This window comes from Sarcophilus harrisii, chromosome 6 (assembly GCF_902635505.1).
Source record: "Sarcophilus harrisii chromosome 6, mSarHar1.11, whole genome shotgun sequence".
Classification (NCBI taxonomy): Eukaryota; Metazoa; Chordata; class Mammalia; order Dasyuromorphia; family Dasyuridae; genus Sarcophilus; species Sarcophilus harrisii.
This window is the reverse complement of record NC_045431.1, coordinates 16,115,924-16,141,135: the sequence shown is the minus strand read 5'-3', so window position 1 is coordinate 16,141,135 and position 25,212 is coordinate 16,115,924. Positions and strand designations below refer to the sequence as shown.

Below are 25,212 nucleotides of genomic sequence, written 5' to 3'. Positions count from 1 at the left end.
TCTCTGTCTCTGTCTCTCTTCCTGTCTGTCTGTCTATCTCTCTGTCTTTCTCTCTGTCGCTCTTCCTCTCTGTCTCTGTCCATCTGTGTCACTCTATCTCTTTCTGTCTCTCTATCTCTCTGTTTCTGTCTGTGTCACTCTCGCTGTCTCTCAATCTGTCTCTCTGTCTCTTTCTGTCTCTCTTCCTCTCTGTCTCTCTATCTCTCTGTCTCTGTCTGTCTTTGTCTCTCTGTCTCTGTTTCTCTATCTCTCTGTCACTTTCTATGTCTCTGTCTTTTTCTATTACTCTTCCTCTCTGTCTCTCTATCTCTATTTCTCTGTCTCTCTGTCTTGTCTCTCTCTCCATCTGTCTCTCTATCTGCCTTTGTCTCTCTCTCTCTCTCCATCTGTTTCTCTGTTTCTTTCTGTCTCTCTTCCTCTCTGTCTCTCTCTCTCTCTGTGTCTCTGTCTCTGTCTTTGTCTCTCTCTCCATCTGTCTCTCTATCTGCCTTTGTCTCTCTCTCTCTCTCCATCTGTTTCTCTGTTTCTTTCTGTCTCTCTTCCTCTCTGTCTCTCTGTCTCTCTCTCTCTCTCTCTCTCTCTCTCTCTCTCTCTCTCTGTCTCTCTCTCTGTCTCTGTCTTTGTCTCTCTCTCCATCTGTCTCTCACTATCTCTCTGTGTCACTCTCTCTATCTCTGTCTCTTTCTGTCTCTCTTCCTCTCTGTCTCTCTATCTCTCTGTCTGTGTCATTCTCTGTCTCTGTCTCTCTGTCTCTCATCTTCTCTGTCTGTCTCTGTCTCTGTCTCTGCCTGCCTTTGTCTCTCCATCTGTCTCTGTTTCTCTCCCCCCTACTTCAATTATCGCCTTCATTCCCATCTCCATCTCCAGCCCCGATGGCTTTCGCACTCTCGGGTTCACTGTCTCCGACTTCTGGCAAGCTATTCTCCCTTCATGTCCCACCACTAGCTCAAGCTCACTAATTCCAAATCTGAATTCACTTCCCCTCACAGCCTCCCAGATTCATTACTATTCCTATTATCGCTCAGGCTCCATAAACTGGAGAATTCTCTCCCCTCTCCGTTGTTGCCCACGTCCAATCAGCAGCCCATTTTGTAATTCTTTCTCTCTGAAATATGACTTGTATTCATTCCCTGCTTTTCCCTGATAGTGTCAACACCCTGGTCCAGGCCCTCATCGCCTCTCATCCAGAGAGTTTTAATAACTCCCGTCTCTTCGCCATTCTCTGATCCATCTTTCTCACAGCTCACACAATAATCTTTCTAATAATAGTTCTGACCTTGTCACTTCCCCGCTTGTTTTATAATTTCATTTTATGCTACTCTTCTTTGTGGACTCTGGTTTCAGAAGACTTCATGTCTGTCTCCCACCTCTCCACATTTGTTCCTTCATTTCTGAATTGGACTTTTCTTTCCCTCCTGGGGCTTCCCCCTCCATGGCAATCCTTCTCCCTAAATCTCTCACCCACTTTCTGTTCTTGCTTAGGCAACCTACCTTGCATTGTATTATTTATGTAATATGGTTTCTATTAAATCATTAGGTTTATAACCTAATACATATAATATATATATAATTATATAATACATATTATACATAATATATATACATATATATTACATTACATATATTATATATTATATTGTAATATTTATGTTATATATATGTTATATGTTAATATATTACATATATTAACATATTATATTATATATTACATATATATGTTATATATATTTATATATATTATATAAATAATTAGTAATATATATACATAATATATATATACATACATTAGATATACATATACATAATATATATATATAATATAATATATATAATACATATAATATACATATAATTAATTTATTATTCTATTAATTAAATTGTTAGGACAAGTATTGGTTTTTTTCATTTTTTTCATCCCTAGCATTGACACGGCCTTTATTTAAGTTTTTATGTCATTTTTTAAATTAACAAGCATCATTTTTCCTCTCACCCTAGCAAAAGGAAAAAAAAAAAACTCTTACAACAAACCTGCATAGTCAAGCAAAACAAATGCCTACATTGGCCATGGCCAAAAATATTTCTCATTTTGCATCTTGAGACTCTCATCTCTCTGAGAGGAAATGGGTAATATGCTTCCTCATAGTTAATCATTGCGTCGACTAGAGTTCTGAAGTCTTTCAGAACTGTCTTGACAAAATTGTTATTATATAAATCACTTTGCTGCTCTTCCTTACTTCACTTTCCATTTGTTCTACACATTTGTCCAAATTTCTCCAAAGCCATCTCTTTTCTCATTCCCATAGTGCAAATATATTCCTTTGTGATTATAAGCCACAATTTGTTCAACCATCCCTCAATTGATGAGTCTCCCCTTAGTTTTCAGGGTTTTTTTTTTCTACTAAAAATGGAGCTGTTTGGATATATGGGTCTTTTGTCTCTTTGTCAAAGTTTATGTATCAAAATTATCCATTTTGTTTTCTATAATTCCCTGTCTACCTCATTTGCCCATGAACTATTTTCTCATCCATAGATCTGAGAGGTTTCTTCCTTGCTCCTCTAATTTGTTAATAATGTCTAAGAAATCTATCCACCTTGTCCATCAGTTGGAGAATGGCTGAATAAATTGTGGTATATGAATATTATGGAATATTACTGTTCTGTAAGAAATGACCAACAGGATGATTTCAGAAAGGCCTGAAGAGACTTACACGAACTGATGCTGAGTGAAATGAGCAGGGCCAGGAGATTATTCTATACTTCAACAACAATACTATATGATGACCAGTTCTGATGGACCAGGCCATCCTCAGCAACGAGATCAACCAAATCATTTCCAATGGAGCAGTAATGAACTGAACCAGCTATGCCCAGAGAAGGAACTCTGGGAGATGACTAAAAACCATCACATTGAATTCCCAATCCCTATATTTATGCACACCTGCATTTTTGATTTCCTTCACAAGCTAATTGTACAATATTTCAGAGTCTGATTCTTTTTGTACAGCAAAATAACGGTTTGGTCATGTATACTTATTGTGTATTTAATTTATATTTTAATGTACTTAACATCTACTGGTCATCCTGCCATCTGGGGGAGGGGGTGGGGGGGGTAAGAGGTGAAAAATTGGAACAAGAGGTTTGGCAATTGTTAATGCTGTAAAGTTACCCATACATATAACCTGTAAATAAAAGGCTATTAAATAAAAAAAAATAAAAAAAAAAAAGAAATCTATCCACCTAATGCTTTTTTGTTGATTTAAATTGAATTTCTTGATGATCAAGATGCTTTCAGAAAAACCTGGAAAGTCCTCCATGAACTCAAACAAAGCGAAATATACTGTGTACAAAATAATAGCAAAGTTGTGGGATGATCCACTGGAAAGAACATTGCTATTCTCAGCAATAAAATGATTCAAGACTACTCTGATGGACCCGTGATGAAAAACACTCTCCACAACCAGAGAAAGAATTGTTTGTATCTGAATACACCCTGAACCATACTTCTTTTTTAAACTTTATTTTTCTTGTGGGTTTTTTTGTGTGTGTGTGTGGGAAGGTGTGAATCTATGTTTTCTTTTGCAACATGACTTTTATGGAAACATTTTGCATGATTGCACATGTGCCTTAATGAGAGAGGGTGGGGAGGAAGGGAGAGAATGTAGAACTCAAAGTTTTAAAAACAAAGGTAAAAAATGGTTTTACATGTCACTGGGGAAAATGAAAATCTTAAATAAACAAACAAATAAATAAATAGAGGGGAAAACAAGAAATTGAATTGCTGCCCAATTGCTTTCTACTTTTCCTAGCCATTTCTGTTGAACAGAGCAATTATTATTATTATTATTATTTTTATAAAGTAGGGCATAGTGGAAACTTGATGTCACCAGAAACTTTTGAGGATACACCATTTTATGGGGGAGGAGAAAAATGAATTTCTCTCTTTTTTTTTTTTTTTTTTTTTTTTGCTTCTCTTTTATATCCCTCCCTCTGATCACACTAATATTGATCAAGATTCCTTTACTTAACTCAGAACCAAAGTACTGTAAGAACAAGAGATCATAGAGATGATTTAGACCAATGGTGTCAAACTACTGCCTTAGATAAGCACAAATGAACATTATCTGCATTTTGTTGTATTTTTGCCTATTTTGTTAGACATTTCCCAGGTGCATTTTTATCTGGTTCGGGCCACACTTTTGCAGGCTTTTCAGCAGCCAGTTCAGCATCTCTGCCCTTGACCGGTTTTCTGATTCTGCAGATAAAGCAGCTAAGGTTCCAAGCCCCTGGCTGCTCAGGCCAGTCCACTCTCCAGGACCCCCACAGCGGCTGCCCCTGTCTCCAGCTTGTCTGCTGGGGCTCCCTGTACTTGTGTGGGACTGGCAGATGCTGAGTCACATTTCCTGACTTTGTCTGCTCCACAAAGGACTTGGGCCCTCAAAGAGCACAGGGTCGAGGTGTTATCTCCTGGACCTATGAAATCCCTATCAGTTCCTAGGATTGAGGGAATTTTCCCACTCAAGGCAGAAGTTGGAGCCAAGGAAAAGTGAGCTTACAAAAGGAATTCTTTTCTGATATTTACACATGCTTTCCTCCTAGTTTGGGAATTTCAAAACAGTTCCTGAAACACTGAAGAACTTAAAATTCTCCTTTTTGTTTCCATGGGCAATGGAGGGCAGAGGGAGAGGGAGCAGATAAGGGACTTTTTTGAGTTATAGAGACATTCTTGTCTCATCTAATGGTTTATGCCAAAGAGCTTTTAAAAAGGGGAGAAGAGGGGCAGCTAGGTGGGGCAGTGGATAGAGCACCAGTCCTGAAGTCAGGAGGACCCAAGTTCAAATCCAACCTCAGACACTTAACACTTTCTAGCTGTGGGACCCTGGGCAAGTCCCTTAACCCCCATTACCTCAGCAAAGTAAATAAATAATTAAATAAATAAATAGATGAAGGAGAAGAAAACCCTAATTCCTCTAAAACCCTAAATCCATCTAAAGAACTAGGACACTTTGAGGTGTGTGTGTGTGTGTGTGGGATGCAGTCTCCTTACCAGCCAACTTTGTTCCAAAAAGTTCATTTCTATTCAATTCAAAGAAGCCTTTTTTAAACTACCAAAAATTACTTTATTAAGTTAGAAAAAACAAAAGCAAAATTCATTGGAAGAACAAAAGCATTAAGTTATCAAAGGAATTAATGAAAAATATAAAAGGTTTAGCAGTACCAGATCTTCTTTAAAATATATATTTTGTAAAAAAAAAAAAATCGAAAAAAATAAAACATAAAAGGAAAACAAAATAGAACATTGTCATGTGTCCAGTAAAACATCAGGAAGGATTCAAATATATAACAATAAATTACCAGTTCAAGAAGGATATATAATAGTAGAAGAAATTATATTTGTCAGTGTCCATTTTTACTTCCTTGTAGGTTGTTCTTTTGTTACTTGCTACACACTTTTTTTTTTTTTTTTTAACATTTTTTCCCTCTTTCATTATCCCCACCTTCCCCAAGCAGGCTATGGTTAAGCAAGGATATATTTATGAATAATATATAAATTCTCTCTCTCTCTCTCTCTCTCTCTCTCTCTTTCTCACTTTCTCTCTGTCTCTCTCTGTTTTTATCTTTCTGTCTCTGTCTTTCTCTCTTTCTCTTTCTATTTCTGTATCTGTCTGTCTCTCTCTCCTCTCTTTCTCTCTCTCTCTGTCTCTCTTTCTCCTCTCTCTATCTCTTTCTTTTTTCTGTCTTTTTCCTCTCTTTCTGTCTCTCTCTTTCCTCTCTTTCTCTCTGTCTCTCTGTCTCCCCTTCTCCTCTCTTTCTCTTTCTGTGTCTCTCATACACAGAGAGATAGAGAGATAGAGACAGAGACACAGAAAGAGAGACACAGAGAGATAGAGACAGAGACAAAGACAAAAAGAAGAGACAGAGAGAGACAGAGACACAGCAACACAGAAAGACAGAGAGACAGTGAGAGGGAGAAGACGAGAGGGGGAGAACGAGCTGAGGGGCTGGCACACCATTTGATTGGAGTCCTTTAGTGAGCTGAGTGGATCTAGCTTCTCTAGGACTGCACATGCCCCCAACACCGTAACCACACAAATCCTTTTTTGCTCCTTTGATCCCTGTGACTCAGAAACACCTCCTGCTTGGTGCAAACCTCGGCCTCTCCCCACATTTAGCCAGAAGCCGGTGCAACAGATCCGGTGTGAAGTGATGAGGAGCCTGCTCTTGACTATTGGTGAACCCCCTCCCCAACCTGGAGAGCTGCCTCAGAGGCCAGGGAGAACTTAGTCCTCGGGCCCAGGCTGGACTGAAGGACCTGGGGCCCGGGCACAAGGCTCTCTCTGGATTGCCTTTGGCCAGGCGCCTTTTCCTAGTTTCCCCTGACCCTTTCCTGGTGACTCAATGTCCTCTGACAGTCTCTGGTCCCTAAGGCACCATGACTTCCCTCTGAGACATTAGAGAGCACTTTGAAGCCCCCAACATGAAGGCTGACAGAACCGTCTGTGCTGGTGCCCAATACTGTGCCGGGCATGAGCCCCCAAAGGCCAAAGCTGGGCCCTGTCTGAGCCTTGTGTCTCCCCCAGGGCTCTGCAGCCATTGCTTGGAGCAGAACTGCCGCCCTGACCCAGTGGAACCCGAGGACCTGACCTAGGGCCCAGTCTCCCAGTGTTTGATGACCCAGCCCTCCACAGAGCCAACGGCACAGCGGGTCCGGTACCACGCAGGCAGGTCATGGGGCAGATTGGGCTCCCCAGGCCGGAGACAGAGCTGCTGGCACTCTTTCTTCTAACCAGACCATCCCCCAGCCCAGCTCAGTCCCACGTCCCCCAGGAAGGCTTCCCCAACTTGTCTACCTTCCTGATCTCCCAGATGTGCCAAAGTTCCAGCAGATTCCCCTTCGGTATTCACTGTTTCAGTCACGGCGCTGGACTCGGAGTCCAAGATTGTCTGCTGCTTACTTAGTGTTTCAGAACTGAGCAGATGATTGAGTCTCCCTGAGACTTGTCTGCTAATCAGTGAAATGAACTGTCCAGGCCCCTGTGAGGACGAGATGAGACCATGTGCAACATAAAATGTACCCAGGGACCCCAAAGGGAGCTGTTATTGGAAGCTTCCTGAAGGAAGAGCTTGTCTAACCCCCCCCCCCAAACACCTGTGTCGTGTGAACTCTGTGCCGAGCATAAAGCTGATGGTCAGCAAATGAATACCCAATTGTCTGATTAGTAGTAGTTTATCAAATAATAGACATTTAGTAAGCACCTACTATGTGTCAGGCAGTATGCTAAGGCTTTCCCTTGTTAATGGAAGGACCATTCCACTAAAAGAATGGAACTTGTGAAATCATTACATCTGGAAAATCCTAGATTCTTTTGATTACAAAAACTATTTTCATTTCTCCTCCTCCTCCTCCTACTCCTCATCCTCCTTCTCCTTCTCCTCCTTCTTCTCCTTCTTCTCCTTTTCTTCTTCTTCTTCTTCTTCTTCTTCTTCTTCTTCTTCTTCTTCTTCTTCTTCTCCTCCTCCTCTTTCTTTTTTCATCTTCTCCTCCTTTATTCTTCTCCTCTTTCTTCTTCTCTTTCTTTCTTCTTCTTTTTTCTTCGTTCTCCTTCTCCTTTTTCCTCCTCCTCCTCCTTCTCCTCCTTCTTTTCCTTTTCCTCCTTTTCCTCCTCTTCCTTTTCTTCCTCCTCCTCCTCCTTAAATAACAGCTACTTTAAGGTTTGTCAAACACCTTTTACATGTAATCTCATTAACCCTCACAACAATCCTGTGAAGTGGTGCCATCATTATCTCTATTTTACAAAAAAGGAAACTGAGGACGAACAAAGGATTTAAAGAGTTGCCCAGGCCTACACAGTAAATGACTGAGGCAGGATTTTGATCTGAGTCTTCCTGACTTCAGGATCAGTGCACTATCCATTATGAAACCTAACTTCTACTTCTTTTCCAGAGAAAACAATAGGAAGTTCAGAACAGAAAAATAGAAGGAGAAGCAAGGCCAGATAAGAAATCCACATCAGAAATGTGGATTCCTAATTGATAACCACAGCCCCTAGATCAGTGTCTCCCCACAACAATCCTTTGAGGTGTTATTATCACCCTTTGGTGGCCAAGGAACTGTCTTGGAGACACTAAACACCTTTTCCTTTAGCCAGTCAATGGCAGGGGAGCCAGAACATGAGCCTGGATATTCAATTTCCAAATAAAGGGCCCCTTCTGGTACTCTCTGTTGCCTCTTAATTGGAGAACTGCAAAATTCTCTGGCCAATTGCAGTCCAGTTTTTCACATGAAATCCCCAATGTCATTTCAGGAAGAGGGAAAAGTCTCTCCCAGGTAAAAGATGCCTTTGTGGTTGTGGAATTAAACAGTTAAGTAAGTGAACCTTGTGAGGAATAAGGCTGTACCGATCAGCTACTGAGGCATCACAGACACTGCTGATGGGGACTCCAGGCCCCGGGAATCACTTACCCCAAGGCCCCTGGACAGCTCAAGCTGATCATCTTGGACCCAGAGCACGGACACACATTCTTCTTGGAGGTCGGCCTGTCAGGAAGTGCGATAAGAAGGAAAGAGCATATTCCTTTACCCAGAAATCAAAGGCCACTTCTCCCCAGAGCAAAGGAAGTGAAACTGGTTAAAAGAAATTCAGATTTGCCTCTTCTATCTAAAGAAGGATTGGGGGGGGGGAACACAAATACAAGCAAAGCTTGGGGAAGATGAAGGGGAAAACGGGCTGATTTTCTAGGAATTCCACAAAGAGAAACATGATTTTCTTTCTTATCTCTTCTCTCCATCTTTCATCAAGCTCTGCTAATAGAGGCTATTCCAGTAGAGGACATTGGACCTCTACCACACTGGAAAAGCTTGAAGCCGCTCTGGATGGCCATCCTAAAGACATCTGGGGATGAGCTTGCCAGGGACCAGCCTTGCTAAGCATAGAAAGGCTTGTTCCCAGTGAGCAGGTCATCCAGTGACAAATCCTTTGGCCACGGTAACCCATGGATCAAAGACTAATACAAACCTAATCGGAATCCCTTTCTTAGCTATGGAGCGAAGCTTGCTCTATAAGCACGGGAGAAGACAATATGATACCCACAGAGGCAGATATAAAATATACAGGTTAGTGGGAAAGGGCTGGAGTGATTGGGATAGAATAAAGTGGGATGGTAGTTGGAGTTAGGTTGTAAAAGGCATTAAATTCCAAGGAAATTTAAAAATAAGAAGCTACAGAAACATTGAGTAGGAGAGCCACATGGTCAGATTGACGCTTTAGGAAAATCCCTTTGATCGCTGATGGAAGATGACATGGAACAAGAAGATCAATATTGCTATTGCCACAGTTCAGGCAAGAAGTGATCAGGATTTCTACTAGGACGGCATATAGGTAGAGAGAGGGGATAATTGTGAGAAATGCTGGGGAGGGGGCAATAAAATCTGGCAATTAATTGAGTGGAATGAGAGTTAAGAAGGGAGAGAAACTGAGGCTGGGAAAAGGAGTAATTGGATGTTTGGTAGCACCTTTAACAGAAATGGAGAAGACAGAAAGATAATGAGGTCTTTGGGGAACATGTTAAGTTTGAAGTCGTTATGGAACACTCCATTTGAAACGTCCAAGAGATAGGTGGTGATGTGGAACTGGAGCTTAGAAGAGACTAGCATTGGATAAATCGATCTGGGAGATGCTATACAGAGGCACTGATTTAAACTATGGGTACACATGAAGTCACCAAGTGAGAGAGTATAAAGGGAGAGAGAAGAGATCTGGGATAGATCCTTATTCTATAGGTTCAGGTTGGGGGTGCGCAATGGTCAATGATCCAGCAAAGGGAACTGATAGGGACAAAGCGGACAGGAAGGAAGGAAGGAACAGAAAAAGGAGAGATCTCAGTGTGATGAAAACTCAAGGAAGAGAGGGGAGTTAAAACAGTCAATGACCATAGAGAGGTAAAGAAGGATGAAGAATATGAAAAGGTCATCAGACTTGGCAATTGAGAGAATACTGGTAACTTCAGGGAGAGTAGTTTCAGTTAAGTAATGAGATCAGAAACCATATTGCAAAGGGTTATGGAGTGAGAAGGGCAAAGTGGAAGGTTTGGGTGCACACACATTTTGGGGGGATTTAATTTATATTATTTTTAATTTATAGAATAAAAAAAGCATTTTTATAATAAATAGTTAAAATAAATGTAGATAAATATAGACAAATATAATAAATTGACTGAATATGGATGAAATAAAATAACAAATAAATAAAAGGATTATTGCACATGGAACTGCCAATGTATTTTGTATAATTTGCTATTGCTTTTAAAATATAACAAATTTGGTGGGTAGAGGCCCAGCCCTGAAGTCAGGAGGACCTGAATTCAAATCTGGCCTCAGACACTTAACACTTCCTAGCTGTGTGACCCTGCGCAAGTCACTTAACCCCAATTGCTTCAACAAAAACAAATAAATAAATGAATTAATTTATCATGTAAATTTCTTTATTTTCTGCCTTTTCCCCCACTCTAGAGATGGTTACCATTAGACACAAAAAACATATAGAGAGAATAATTTTACATATATATATATGCATACAACATATATGTAACATTCTATACCTACTTCTATTTATCAATTCTTTCTCTGAATGCAGGTTTTTCTTTTTTTATTAATTATTTTTTCAATTAACAAGCATTTATTTATTTCCCCTCTCTCCAACTTCACCAGCCTCCAAATTGGAACAACAACAAATATTCACAGTCCAATCCCTCTCCTAATTTCCCCATTAGTCATGTCCAAAACCATATATATATATTTGCTCTAATAGGTAGAACAGATACAAGACTATGATACAGGTAGAAAGATACAGGATATCACGGGATGATAGCTATAATAAATGTCAGGGTCCAGTGAAGTTATTTTTTAAGAAGAGGGGTGACTTGGGCATTTGTGTAGGCAAGAGGGAAGGACCCAGTAAAAAGAGAAGATCAGAGCTCAGAGAGAGAAAGGGTGATTGTGGAACAAGCCACTTGAGAAGATGGGAAGGGATGAAGTCAAAAGCACACACAGAAAGTTTGAACTGGAGAAATTGCCGATTCAGGGATGATGTCACGAAGTTATGAAATCTAGAGAAGGGGAGAAGATGGAGCTTAGGATCACTGTCTAAAGTACAAAGCAGGATCCTCAGGTGTGAAGAATGCTATCTATAGCCAGCCTGGAAAATTTAGGCCTAGATTTCCTGAGTTCTTTATGTAAAGTAAATCATCAAGGAAAGAAAATTAAGATCCAGAAATATGAATTCAATGGTGTCAAAAGGGAAGACAGGCTCACCATCCCTGCTACAAATCCTACCGATTGGATCAGAAGTGGATACAAGCCAGATTGGCCATCCTATCTATCAGAGGAAATGTCCAGTCAGAGATGGTTGTCTGGAGCCAGGGGAAGAGCTTCTGTGCTGCTGTTTCAGAACCTGTCCCAAGAGGGCCTTGAATGGCCTGTTTAAACATTTTTACTCCATTAAACAGGGAAGTTTCTCTACTTCTTTCTGTCTGACAGGCTCTGATGGAGAATTTAGGTGGTACCTGTGTTGGAGAAGGCCCATAGTTCCTTGGGATATTATAAGAAGGTTTGGAATGGCCATGCATCCAGTCCCGTGTCCTCAGCTATCATCCTAGGAAGCAGCCCCTGACTCGACGCCCAGGGATCCCTCCTCCAGCCATAGCTCCCAAAGACTGAAAAGAGAGAAAGCCCTCATCACCAAATCCTTGGCACCACCACATGGTTTGGCACCAAAAAACTATGATTTTTATCAGTACAGCAAAGCACAGGAGATTGTTCTGACCCTGAACCTTAACAACATGGGATGGTTCTGCCCAACTTGCAGCTGAAATCTTCTGTCTGTCCCATCTGTCCCATGAGAACGGGGCTCTTTGGGAGGCGGACTCTTTTCTTCTCTCTTTATATCCCCAGCATTTTACACAGAACAAGCATGTAATAAATGTCTTATTCACTCATTGTTATTGAATAAATTCATCCATTCATTGTATTAATTCATTAATTAGTTTAGTCAATTCAGCTTTATTCATTCACTGTAGCCATTAGCCCTCACTCCCAATTCCTGCAAGTCATGAAGGGATGTGGAGAAAACCCCACCGGTTCTGTGACCAATAAGGTAGAAATGGTCAAAAAGATCTACTTGGGGAGTTTGTGATTCACTATGGCGAAAGCTCCTAAGGATGGAGGGAATCCTTGATGCCGCTGCCCAGGATGTATCCCAGAGTGGGGAACAGGGCACTGGGGAAGCTGGGAGGGACTTTTGTCCTCAACCCCCCTCTCTGTCCTCCTCCTCCTAACTTCCTTGTGACTGCTGAGGGCGCGTCAGCCGAATCTTTACTCTCCCTCGTCTCCCTCCCATTTATGTGTAACTTGTTATTATTCTCATCATTGCTGCCTTTGCAGCATCTTTCCCATGCACTCTCTCTTCTTAGCCTCTAACCCCAGTTTTACCTTTCTTGGTCTGACTGGGCCGTACGGCTCACTGGTCAGGAGCTTCAGCGCTCTTTCTTATCACCAGGGTTAGAGTGAGCCCTCTCCGACCTCCTATTCTGGTCCTTCTGACCTTTTCCCTTCCTATACTCCTATACTTCCCATACTCCCATTACTCCCATCTGTACACAATACGGTCTGACCCCGCCAGCCTAAGTTCCTGGTGTGGAATTCTTCCTATCTAGTGCCTTTGTCCTAGGTTTTCTCCACGCTAAGGATGCTCCAGATTTTCACTTCTGGTCCCTAGTCTCTCCCTTTTGAGAACTACTCTTCATTGGATTTCTTTCTCCTTCTGTCAGTGATGGACTCTGGAGGGGCGACAGCTTTGCCCTCAAGATAAAGAGGATCCATACTCCCCTGGAGTTCAAAGAGTCTTGGGCTTCCAGTCTAAGGCCATTACCTTAGGAAGAACACCTGTGGACATGTGACCTGGCCACTGCTCCTTCAGGTAACCTGGCCACTGCTGGTGAATCCAAAACAAAAAGCTTCTGCCCCCAAATCCTCAGCATTCTTATCTGGTCCCACATCAGAAACCAGTATGATTTTATCAGTGGAAATGACATTAAAGAAGCAGCATTAGCTTAAGTCTTATCTCCTATGAGAAACCTGTCCAGTTCCTCCAAATAAAGCCTTCCATGCTCTCTCTCTCTCTCTCTCTTTCTCTCTCTCTCTCTCTTCTTTCTTTCTCTCTTCTCTCTCTCTTTTTCTCTTTCTCTCTCTTTATCTCTCTCTCTTCTCTCTCTCTCTGTCTCTGTCTCTCTCTCTGTCTCTGTCTTTCTGTCTGTCTCTGTGTGTGTCTCTCTTCCCCTCCTTCTTCCCCCCTCTCTCTTTTTCTTTCTGCCAATCTCTGTCTCTCTCACACACACCCCTGTATGTACCTAATTGTAACTGCCTTCTCTATTAAAACATTAGCTCCTTGAGTCAAGGACTGTTTTTGCATTTTTTTTAAACATACTTGGGACATAAGTGCTTAATAAATGATTATTGACCGACTAGTTTGTGAGTTTATCCCAGTAGGGACTTGAGGCCATTTGTGCATTCTTTTGGGTGGAAATCCCCAGTTTAGAGTTAGATTTGATCCTTGATTTAGGGAACCCTGGGAGAATGACTTAATAGCCTTTGGAGTGAATATGGAGATGGAGCGTGTTGGGTGCTAGTGCCTTCCAGATGGGTGCAGTTCCAATATTCTGAGATCTAGGATGAAAAACTCAGATTTGGCTTGAGTGACACTGAAGGATCCTTATGGTCAAAGAGTACCTATGGATGGCGAGAAAAGCCATTGGACTTAGATTTTGTTCTTTTTTTTTTTTTTAAGCAAATCCCTGATATCAATTTGTTTTGTTCTCATTCACTTATTTTTTTCTCCTCAATGTGGAGTATGATCAGATTTCTGGCAAACTGAGAATCTTGTGGACTGAGTTCTAGTTCACTGAAGTCTGATTGCATGGAACAAGGTGGCTCAAGAAGTCCATCTGGATAGATGTTTTCATTAGTATATTAATATGTTAATTCCCAATACTAATATGGACAATTCCTAGGACAGGTAGCCCAGCCACATTACCTGGAGCACAGATGGGCTAAGTGACGTGCAGGGTCCCAGAGCCAGTGAGAGACAAGAAAGCAGAATCTCTCCATAGCAAGATTGCTTCTTTTATCCACTATGCTTCTGCAAGCAGTTAAAAAAGAAGGGGAATTGACACCATCCCTTTCCCTCAGAACTGGGTTCTTTCACCCTCCTTAGTAAAGTGTTCCTTTCCACTGTTTCACAACCCTTCAGATTAAGCAGGTTTTTTTTCCCTGAGGTTTTGTCTAAATTCCCTCCAGGGTACAAAACACCAATCGGTGCCAGGTAAAAAGAAAAGCAAACTTGATAGTCCCAAATGGAAGTGTTCTCTTAAGCCGAGGATGTCTTGAGAAGGACTAATTTTTTTTTAATTTATGAAATTAGTCATTTTAGAAGCCACTGGCAAACCCACTAGATCCTTTTTGGGCTGTGGAATACCCAAGAAGAGAAGTAGTGGTTGGGTTTAGTTCCTCATCTAACAGGGGGCATCAGAACAGCTTTCGACAACCAATGAAAAATTGGATCTGCCTGTGGGTTTTCCTGGTATAGGCTGGGACGACACATGATATCAGGCTCGTTGGGTATTTTTTTTCCAGCTGACTGGGAACAATTAAAACTCTCCTGACTTGACAAAACTCCCTATGGCCTCTTGGGCCTGTATTTCTCAGAGGTATCACTCCCAAATTATGCATTCCTAACCTTTTTTGTGTCATGGATCTTTTGACAATCTGTGAAAATCTATGGAGTTATGAACATATATACATATTTATATATGTATATATGGGTATGTACATTCATAAATGAAAGAGATGCTCGCTTTCAGTTAGAGCTAGTGAAAAAAAATGTAATTTTCTTTTCCTTCCAAATTCATGAGTCCTTGAAATCTATAGACTCCAATAATATACAAATTACCTAAATTGCAAGCTCCTTAAGAGTTAGATTTGGGTCTTTTCTCTTCTTGTCTCCTGCTCTTGAAATCAATGTATGCTCTGTGCATGAGAAAAACTCAAAAAAAATTGTTTTTTTTTTTTTTAAAGAAAAGCTTTTTTAAAAGAAAAACTCAAAAACTTAAGTTATAGTATTGACTGACCAACAGTCTGACATGAATTCTCGGAGGTCAAAGGCACTGGAGAAATCTTACAGGGGCTACTATATCCAAATACTCTCTTTATGGCATTTTAATGAAAATTTAAAACACTTTTTCCCCCTTGAAAAGAATTCCATTTGCTTAGATAGTGTAATCAGACCCAGATGTTGCAAAATTCATATTTGATCAAAAACCCCAACTCTTGATTTTTTTTGAACATAAATGAAGTATATGCATAAAAAATAGGCATTCTTATTATGATGATCTATTTCAGATGAAGTTGGTGTTTGAAACCAGATCTCTACCCTCGAAAGCATCAATCTGACTTGTCCATCACTCCAATGAGATTAGTATCTTTCCAGACAAGAGCTGGAATGTTCTGATGAAATAAAATGATGAAAGGATGCGTGCCCTATTTTCCCCTGAAGTTTGCCAATAATGGATGAATAAGGGACTCCAGTCTCTGGGAGAGAGAATAATTTAAAGTGGAAAGAGAACCAGACTTCCTGCCTCTGATACACACTAGTTATGTGATCACAGAAAATCATTTGATTTCTCAAAGCTTCAGTTTCCTTGTCTGGGAAATGGGGATAAAATGTCAAGAGCATTTATTCCCCAAGACTCTTTGTGACTCTTTAATGAGTTAATAAAGTGTTTTGTAAGCCTTGAAGTATGGGACCGAAATGTCAGCTATTGGTTTAATATTAATAATAGATAACATTTGAATAGCAAAGTGTTTTCCATCTGTCCTGTCATTTGATGACCATTTACAAATATGCTCCCTCCCTCCCATTTTAGTTTGATTGATCAATGTGTTTTGATCTATGACTGGATACGATTCTCCCAGGTGCTAAAGTATCAAGACCCCGGAAGGAGAGACATGAATCAGTATGTACCTCACAAGGAAAAATGCCATCATCATCTTACAACAGTCTCCTCCAGGGCCTTGATGGAGGCAGCCCCGGGTCCTATACTCAGGAGCCTTGGGAACTTCCCAGCTCTCAGGCAACTTTCTGAGCCAGCTCCCCCAGCCATCACTAGGAGGAGAAATCATTCTAGAGAGGGGCCCCTCTTCCTTATCCTCATTAGCAGGAATTACCGACCCAACTGGAAGACTGGCACATAGCCGTGGGCATGGCAGTGGCCCTCGGGCCACTGCTCAGAGCTCAGCCTTTGTAGCCATCACTCCAGGAAGCGACTCTTGTGGAGAAGTGGCCAGCCATGTTCAGTCCTGCTGAGCAACTGCCCCTCATAGGTCTGGCTGGGCAGAGATTTCAAGGTACCCTGATACCAGGCTACCAATGCCCCCTGACTACTGTCTGCCCCCAGATCCTGGCAGAGAAAACTTGAGCCTGAGAGGCTCTGGAACAATGATACTTCCAGCCCAAAGCCCACAGTTCCCGTCCAGGAGGCAGCCTGCAGCTTCCAGAGCCACGTCAATTGAAGAGCTAGAATTTGAAGCTCTTGGGACTGTCAAGTGGTCCACCATGACCGACGTGACAAAAGAGATAAAGCATTTCCATCTGTTTCCCTGCTGCGCCCTAAGGACCAGGCGACCTTTCCGTCTACCTTGCAGCCGAAAAACTTTCAGACACAGTGATTCTCCACTAAAATATGAGTTCCCTGCTTTGCTCTTCATGATTAAATGTGTTTCTATTTAAAACTGTCTGTAAGCATCATATGTAATGGGGATAAACTAGAACCATTCCCAATAAGATCAGGGGTGTAACAAGGTTGCCCACTATCACCATTACTATTCAATATTGTATGAGAAATGCTAGCTTTGGCAATAAGAGATGAAAAAGAGATTAAAGTAATAATTAAATGTGTGATTCAGTCATTACTAGTTAAGGAGTTACTGGTATAGGAGGCTGCTGCTTTATTAACAGATTTTGCTCAGAACTTTGCTTGGGACTTTGAATGCATTTTCCCATTAAAATAACACTGTAGGTGATGATTAAGCATTTAGACTAGCCTGCAGAAGTCTATATATCTCATATTGTACCTGAATCAAAGATATAGCCATAAGGTCACGAGAACTGCCTCCCTCACCAGAAATCCCTGCACCATATGCACTCTCACATTTCAGAATTTGATGAAGAAATAGAACCAAGATGGTGGGTTATCAATAAGAAGTGGCAATCTTCTCTCCCTCCCCTCCCCTATCCTGCCCAACTTCTGGAAAACAGAAAACCAAATCCCAAATAAGTTATCCAAGGAAATCAATCACAGGGTGTCATTTTTCCAAGTCTAGTTACCATAGGGACAAGGGTAAGAGAGGTCTGTGGATACTGGGGCAGGAGTCTGGGCCAGGAGCACCCCTCATGGTGTATACCTGGACAGAGAGATGCTATGTGTTGGGGAAACAGGAGGGCCCAGACCCTTTGCAAACTCTTAAAATGCTATTTAAATGTTAGCTCTTATTGATATCAAACATACAGTTAACCCGGCTAGCCTCTGGGACCACTAAATAACCAATTTTGTTGCTTTCCTAACTGGGGATATAGTAGGACAGACAATCCTGGATACTTATAACTTGGTTAACGAACCAAATGTTTTAAATCAAGGGACAAAAGGCAGCTTCTTTGAAGGTCATTTACAAATAGGATGTTTTATAAGCTGGGGATGGCTTCGATCCAATTCAACAATAATATTTATCAGTCACTGTATGCAAAATATCATGCTTTGGGTTGAGGATTTTATGACACAGGGTGTAAGAGTCTGACAGTATCAGATAGAATATTTTTTTGAGATGGGAATAGGGTAGGGATATGACATATATACAAATAAATATTTTACTGGGTAAATTAAAGAAGGTTGGGTGGACTTCTTGGAATAAGGGGCATCCAAGCTGAGTTTTAAAAAAATAGGATTCTGAGAGGCAGAGATGAGGAAGGAGCGAGTGTGTTCCAGGCAGACCCAGGTTTTCTTCTTGATAGAAATTGTGTTTTGTAAGTGTGTCGGGCACATTTGTACCATCTGCATGTATCAATTTAGTCTTAGAGACATACAAGAAGATGCTCCCCTAAGTCTCACTCAGTTCCTTAAGCAGTCCTTCAGGGATGTTTTTGTGAAGCTCAGTCACTGAATCCATTCCAAATATTTTGCCATTTTAGAAATAATTCTGGATTTTAGAGCCTCATGACAGCTCCCTGGGAAGTGACCAATCCACGTGACCTGAACAGTGTTCTCCACCACGCTCCATTTCAACTTCAGCTGAAGCCCCCTCCCTACCTCTTAGCTAATTGTACTTCTGGGAGAGAGAACTGCATCTGTCTTGTTCACTTATGTCCTCCTCCTCTTGACTATATGGACTTTATGTCCTTTTTCTTGGCGAAGATCCTAAATGATCTGTAACTTCCTTCTCCACTGTATCCCCATTTTACAGATGAGGAACCGAGGCAAATAGGGGTTAAGTGATTCACCCAGGGTCACACAGATTAAGTGTCTGAGGCTGGATTTGAATTCAGATCTTTTTGATTCCAAGCCCAGGGCTCTCTATCCACTCTACTCTGCCTGCCTCTTATCATCATCTCTTAGTCTTTCCTAAATCCATATTCATTAAGTTGGCTGTGGAATACTCTTTTCCAGACAGGGGAAGAAGAAAACCTTATTTATTTTGAAAATAAATTTTGAATTTTGAAAATTTGAAAATAAAAGTGTATGCACACATACAGAATATTCACATAATCTGTATGCATACATGGGTATATGCAAAGTATACACACCTATGTATGTAAAAATATGTGTGTGCACATCTATACATCTCACTGTGTACATAAACACACAGAGCCTTACTTTGAGCCCTTTGCTTAGTGAGCAAAGTGAGCCCTTTGCTTAGCTCTTAGTGATAATCTAAGAATGACCCAAATTGAAAAAGTCATCCAAATCCAACATACAAGAGCTGAATTGGAGGTGGCGATCAGGTTCCAGAAACACAAAACCTATTTCCAGTCCTTGAAGATCTAGAGGAGGAGGAGTCCAAGGAGATTTGACCTTTGAAAGATAACTTCATCTGTCCTCCACTTGCCAACTAGCATTATGCTTTCATTCAGCATTAGTCATCGCTGACAAAAATTTGCTGTAGAAAATTAGATTGAACGTCTAATCACAGAATCAACATTCGTGTGTCGTTCTGAAAGAACAAAATCTCAGGGCAAAATTCAGAGATCAAAGCCAGGTGGACCGCTTGTTTTTTTTTTTTGTTTTTTTTTGTTGTTTTTTTTTAATTTTGTGCTTGTACTATTTGGTATCATTTCCGTTTTTCGCTCAGGGAACATTGCACAATTTCCACTCTCCTCATCATCAGAAAATATTTTTAGTCTTCTTCTTGACGGTAACTCTTTGGCATTGGTTGGTATTAGTCATCTGGAGGAGCCTGAATCCATGAATCTTCTGATATCAGTTGATCTGTAAATATTGGCCAACACTGTGTTTTTCATTTTATTGTGGAGGCGGATTAACTCTTACTCCCAAGTTGTGAGGACACAACTTTAGAAAAGCAGAGTATGAACAAAGGTTCAAGTTAACTTAATTCTATAAATATTCATTATTCATAGTTATGATATCATATTAAGAGCTTTGGGAGAAGACTATTAATTGGTCAAAGAAGAAGAAATATATTTTCTACCCTGAAGGAATCTACAGTCACATTTAAACAAGATAGTTAAACATATTGAACTGTGTGCAAAAAAATCAGGAGAAAGGATACAAATTAGTAGCTACACACACACACACACACACACACACACACACACACACAACACCCTTGGTTTTTGACCTCTGAATCTTGTCCTGAGATTCTGCTTTTTGAGGATGACATACTAACTTTGATTGTCTGCTAATATAGTCAATTGCATTTTCTATAGAAATTTTCATCAGCCTTGAATAGCCCTTATTCTCTGAGATATGAGATTACCATAAAAGAAATGGTATCTGATGATACTCTAATAAAATCTGGAAGTCCTGAGGCTGAAGAACAGAAATATTGAAATGTCAGGAGGAATATCTTGTCTATCTACGGAATAGTCACTCCTTCACATGACAATCCTTCAGATACTTGAAATACAGTTGCACATCCTCCTAGAGTCTTCTTTTTCCTAACTAAATACAATCAGTTTCCACAAATTCTCATATAGCATGGGTTCAAGACCAGTTACCATGCTGGTTGCTTTCTTCTGGATATTCTCCAGCTTATTAATGTTCTTCTTAAACCACGGTGACATGAACAGAACACAATACTGCAGAAGAGGTTTGGTGGGTGCGGAATATTCCTTTTTCCTGGAAGCTGTGCCCCTTTTTTTGCAATCCGAGATCATATTAATGATTTTGGCATTTATACCACACTGCTGACTCATATTAAATTTGCAGTCCATTAAAACCCTCAGGATGTTTTTTAAATTTCAGAATAAATGCAATCTATTCATGCCTTATCCTATTTAAACTTGTAAGTTGATTGGGGAGGGGGGTATATTTTTATATTTTAATACCCAAGTAGAACCCTTTACATTTATCTCATATTGTTAGATTCAGCCAGAATTAGATTCTCATGGATCTTGACTCTCTTCTCTACTGTGCTAGTCGTCCCTGCCCAGTTTTGAGGCAGATTTGAAGAGCATATTATCTGTATCTTTATCTAAATCAAATCTCAGAGTCATCTCACTAGTAAAGAGAACTGTCATTAATGCACATATCAATTTACTTCTGGTGTCTGCTAAAGGAAATAAACACATCTGTCTTCACCTGGGCTAGGTTGATGTAGAGTCATGATGAAACATATCAGACTGGCAGTCAAGAAATCCGGGTCTGGGTCCAACTCTCAGCCCTGATACTCATTAGCTGGGAAATCTTGGGTCTGATCATATCAGCCCTCAGTTTCTTCATCTGCAGAATGAGAAGATCAGACCAAATGGTTTCTGTTTCCTTATTAGCCGCTAACATTCTATGCTCTTGTGGCATTTGGGAAGAGATTCACTTGGCCAAATGAATACTACCAAAACTGCCTGTTTCTCCACTGGGAACGTGTCCAAAGAAACGGCTCCCATTCCATAGGAAGAGCCTCTCAGACAAAATAAGTTCACTGAGCAAAACCTTCTACAAAGGGGCCACCTCCAGTACTTCTGCTGAATATTGAATTATCATGACACATTATGAGACAGGAGGTATTCCAACAACATTTTTCTTTCTTGCAGACTTAATAACCAGAAACAATTCCCAATAATCCTAAGGATACATTCCAGGTTATAAAACAAAAGTAGGGGGTAGGGGTGAGAGTTTATTGGAGGAGGCTCTTCAAAGCATTAAGTGACACTAAAATAATGACAAATAAGCCTGAAACATAAACCGTGTCTCTAAATGTCTCAGGGAGGGAGAAGGGCAAGAGTTGGGTGAAGGCTGGACAAGTGAGGGAAGAAGACAACCTGTACTCAAGCAGAGGAAGTTAAGAGAAAATGGGGAGGGAGGGAACCTGGCAAGTAAGTCTAGACTGGGACGTGGGGCACCCGTTTTTAAAAATATCACCTCCCACCCAGTTATGTTCCACCAAATATTTGTGCGGCACGGGCCATGTTAGCGTGGTTAATTGCTGAGTATGTTTTATTTGAGACGGGATTAAAATGCCTTGTAAAAGTCAAAATAGATTAGATCTGTTCTCCTTCAATGTGCTAACACTCTGTTACATAAGCAGATTAAATTAGTCTAATAGCCCTTAGTCTTGACAGAACTCTGCCAGTACCTAGTCCTGTGGCCGCCTTGGATGTACTCAAGTCTCCAGTCACAGGCAGAACGGATGTCCTATACCCCAAGGTATGAAGGGGCGAGCAGATGTGATTGCTGAGTCTCTGTCAGCATCTCTAAGGGATGAGAGAGCTCCGGGGTGGACAAAGGAAAACGTCCTGATCTTTTAAAAAAGAGGGGCCAAGGGGGAAGGATACGTGCAAACCATAGGCTAGTAAAGTTGAAGTTAATTTTTAGCAAAACTCTAGAATCTCTCATTAAAGGGAGACTTGGGGACCAACTGGAAAAGGTGGTGTGATTCATGGCTTCATCCAGAGTAGATCCCATCAGATTAACTTCATTTCTCTATTTGCCATAATGACTAGACTGGCAGATAGATTAAGGGAATGCTGGAAATATAGCCTGGGTAATCTCGGCTAACCATTTAACAAAGATTTTTATACTTTTTCTTTTGAAGAAGGTAACTTGAAAGATAGGGGATGGCAGATATAAGGCTACACTTTGAGTGAAGATCTGAGCTCACAAGCTGTGTAATCCTGAACAAGTCACTTGACTTCAGTCTGCCTCAGTTTTTTCATCTGTAAAATGGGGCTAATAATAGCATCTACCTCAGCATGATTGTGAGGGCAAAATGGTATAATATTTGTAAAACATCTTGCATACTTTCAAGTGCAAATAAAATTTCAAGTAAATTTCAGCCAGGTGGTACAGTAGCTAGCATGTTGGGTCTAGAATCAGGAAGAACATGACACTTTCTAGCTGGTTGGCTCTGGATAAGACACATAATCCTGTTTGCCTCAGTTTCCTCATCTGTAGAATGATCTTGAAAAGGAAACAGAAAATTGCTTCTGTATTTCTGCCAAGAAAATCCCAAAAAGGGATCACAAAGAGTCAGAGGTGACTGAAATGACTTAAAAAAAACAAAAACAAAAACAAAAAAACAACAGCTTTATTGTTGTTTTTGTTATTATCTTGAAGAAGACTTAGACAAGAAAAAAAAAATCTTCATTTACTAGTCTTGATTGCCTATTTATCCAAAAATAATAATTTCTCATCCATGTTTCTAGTAAACTGGATTTTGCCTCAATCACAAAGAGGCCAGGGGCTAACTAGATAAAAATCAAGATAAATGTAAGTGAAGTTAGCAAGCAAGGACCCAACCTCTACCTCCATGTTAAAAATTTTCCTCACTGGGTGCTAGAAAGGGCTGTGATTGAACTCAGAACATCTCACCTAAAACAATCTCATTAAAACGAAAGAGGAGGGAACCAAAAAGACTGAAAGGACTTTGGGTCATTTATTGCCCCAAGAATGAAAATGAACGCTTTACATTAGAAAGGTTTTACAGATTAACATGATAGATTAGCACTCCACTCCCAGCTCCCCTCCTAACTCTGGATTTTTCTACTTTCTCTGCACCAGCCTTCTCATGCTGGTGATATGGCCCTTATGATGCTTTCTCCTCCAATAGGTCTGTTTTTGGCCCAAATTACTATTTCATGGGGTGCCCAAGCTATACTCACTTCACTTTTGGCTCGACTCCTGATTTTCTGGAGCGTTCCAGCAATCTTTTCACTTTGGAAGTGCCTCTGATTTGTGGCCCTTTCCTGTGACTGATTAGGGCATAGCTTGAACCACATCATGAAGTGCCCAGGCTGACTTAACTCCTGGCCCCAATTCTGACTTTCTGAATTTTTTTCTCTTCCCTGACCACCTTGATATTTGATATAAGCATCCTCCCCCCTCTCTAGCTCCCTTTTGTGTATTGTCTTTACCCTCTAACCTTCTTGAATCTGTAGGAACTATTTTTTTCTTGTATTTATATTTCTAGAACTTAATGGAGAACTGAACAAATAGTAAGTACTCAATAAATGTGAGATCACTCTTTCCTACTCTCTTACTCTGTCTCTTACTCTGATCTATGTATCTGTCTATCCAATCTACCTATGCATCTAATCTGTTTATCCATCCATCCACCTATCAATCTACCTATCCATCCATCTACTGACCTTTCTATCTATCCATCCATCTTTCTAAGCATCTATCTTCTTATCCATTCATGTACCTTCTTATCCATCCATCTACCTTTCTATCCATCCATCCATCTTATCTGTCTGTCTGTGTCTATCTATGCACCAATTTATTTACCTATCTATCCATCTATCTATGTGTCTGTCTATCTAATATCTTTATCTTCAGGGAAAATATTTAGTTTTCAAATATATATGAAACCTCATATTCATTGCAAACAAGAAAGGAGAATTGTGGGGAACAGGCACTAATCTACGGCCACATAAGGCCACATTCCTAACCTTGAATAGGAATCTCCTAATCACATCATACCAAAGACTTCCTGAATAGGAATCTCCTAAGCACATCCAAGCACTGCCCTAACTTTGAATAGGCATCCCCTAATCACATCATAGAGCTTCCTAAGACCAGAAACACCTGAGCAGCTCATCCTTGGGCGGGATACCAACCCTTTGTCTAGGACCCCCACCCTGTACTGTGTTTGTACAACCCTGCCTTCTTTCCTATTGCTATATATATCTGTACTATTGCACCCATTAAAATGAGGCTTGATCAGATGGATTTGTCTTGCCTCCATTTTGCACGTCCCCTCTCTCTTGCCCTTATCTCTTTTCTTCCAGAGTCCACACACTCTGCCTCGCGGGCCGAAGCAGAGAATGTAAAATATTCCCCATTTATCTGAATTCTTAAATGTCAGAAGAAGACATGCTTATCAGAGATGTCAGTGTCACAAAATTAGAAAGAAGTAGCATTCATGTGGAAGGGCATATGGTCAAAGAAAATGTTACCCATGATTCCCAAATTAAGATTTAGAAACTTTCCTTTTTCTACACTGCAGCATAGCGGAATGGAGTAAATAAAATGGCTTTATTATGTCTAATTGATTCGCTGAATTTTAGTGTTGGACAAATCCTTACCAATCAAGAGAAAATGGAAACTTTGATTAAATGAATTGACCAAGATCACAAAATTTAAGTGGCAGACTGGGGACTATCCTTAGTTCTGAGATCTTTTTATTTGTAAAATGCAAATCCCTATATTTTAGATTCAAAACATCAGTTGTACAAATACAGGATAGAGAAATCATAATTTTGTCACAGTTCATGAGAGAACTATCTGGATAGTCTGGTTGACCACAAACTGAATATGTGTTATGTGATATGACCCTTAAAAGGACTAATGCAATCTTATATTTCAGTATATCTGTAACATCATTAAGATGGAATATATTCCCTTGATCAATAATGAGGACCACCCAACTATTCCTTATCC

The 25,212-nt window shown here is 40.5% G+C and overlaps 1 protein-coding gene across 1 annotated transcript in view; it reads right to left on the bottom strand.

The window, feature by feature from the left end:
• Nucleotides 1-8,481, bottom strand: part of RBPJ (recombination signal binding protein for immunoglobulin kappa J region) — a 192,664-nt gene extending 184,183 nt beyond the window's left edge. Inside the window, exon 1 of the mRNA XM_031944137.1 lies at nucleotides 8,462-8,481. The gene's annotated coding sequence lies outside the window, so the exon portion shown is untranslated. The remainder of the gene's footprint in view (nucleotides 1-8,461) is intronic.
• Between the last annotated feature and the right edge of the window lie 16,731 nt (nucleotides 8,482-25,212).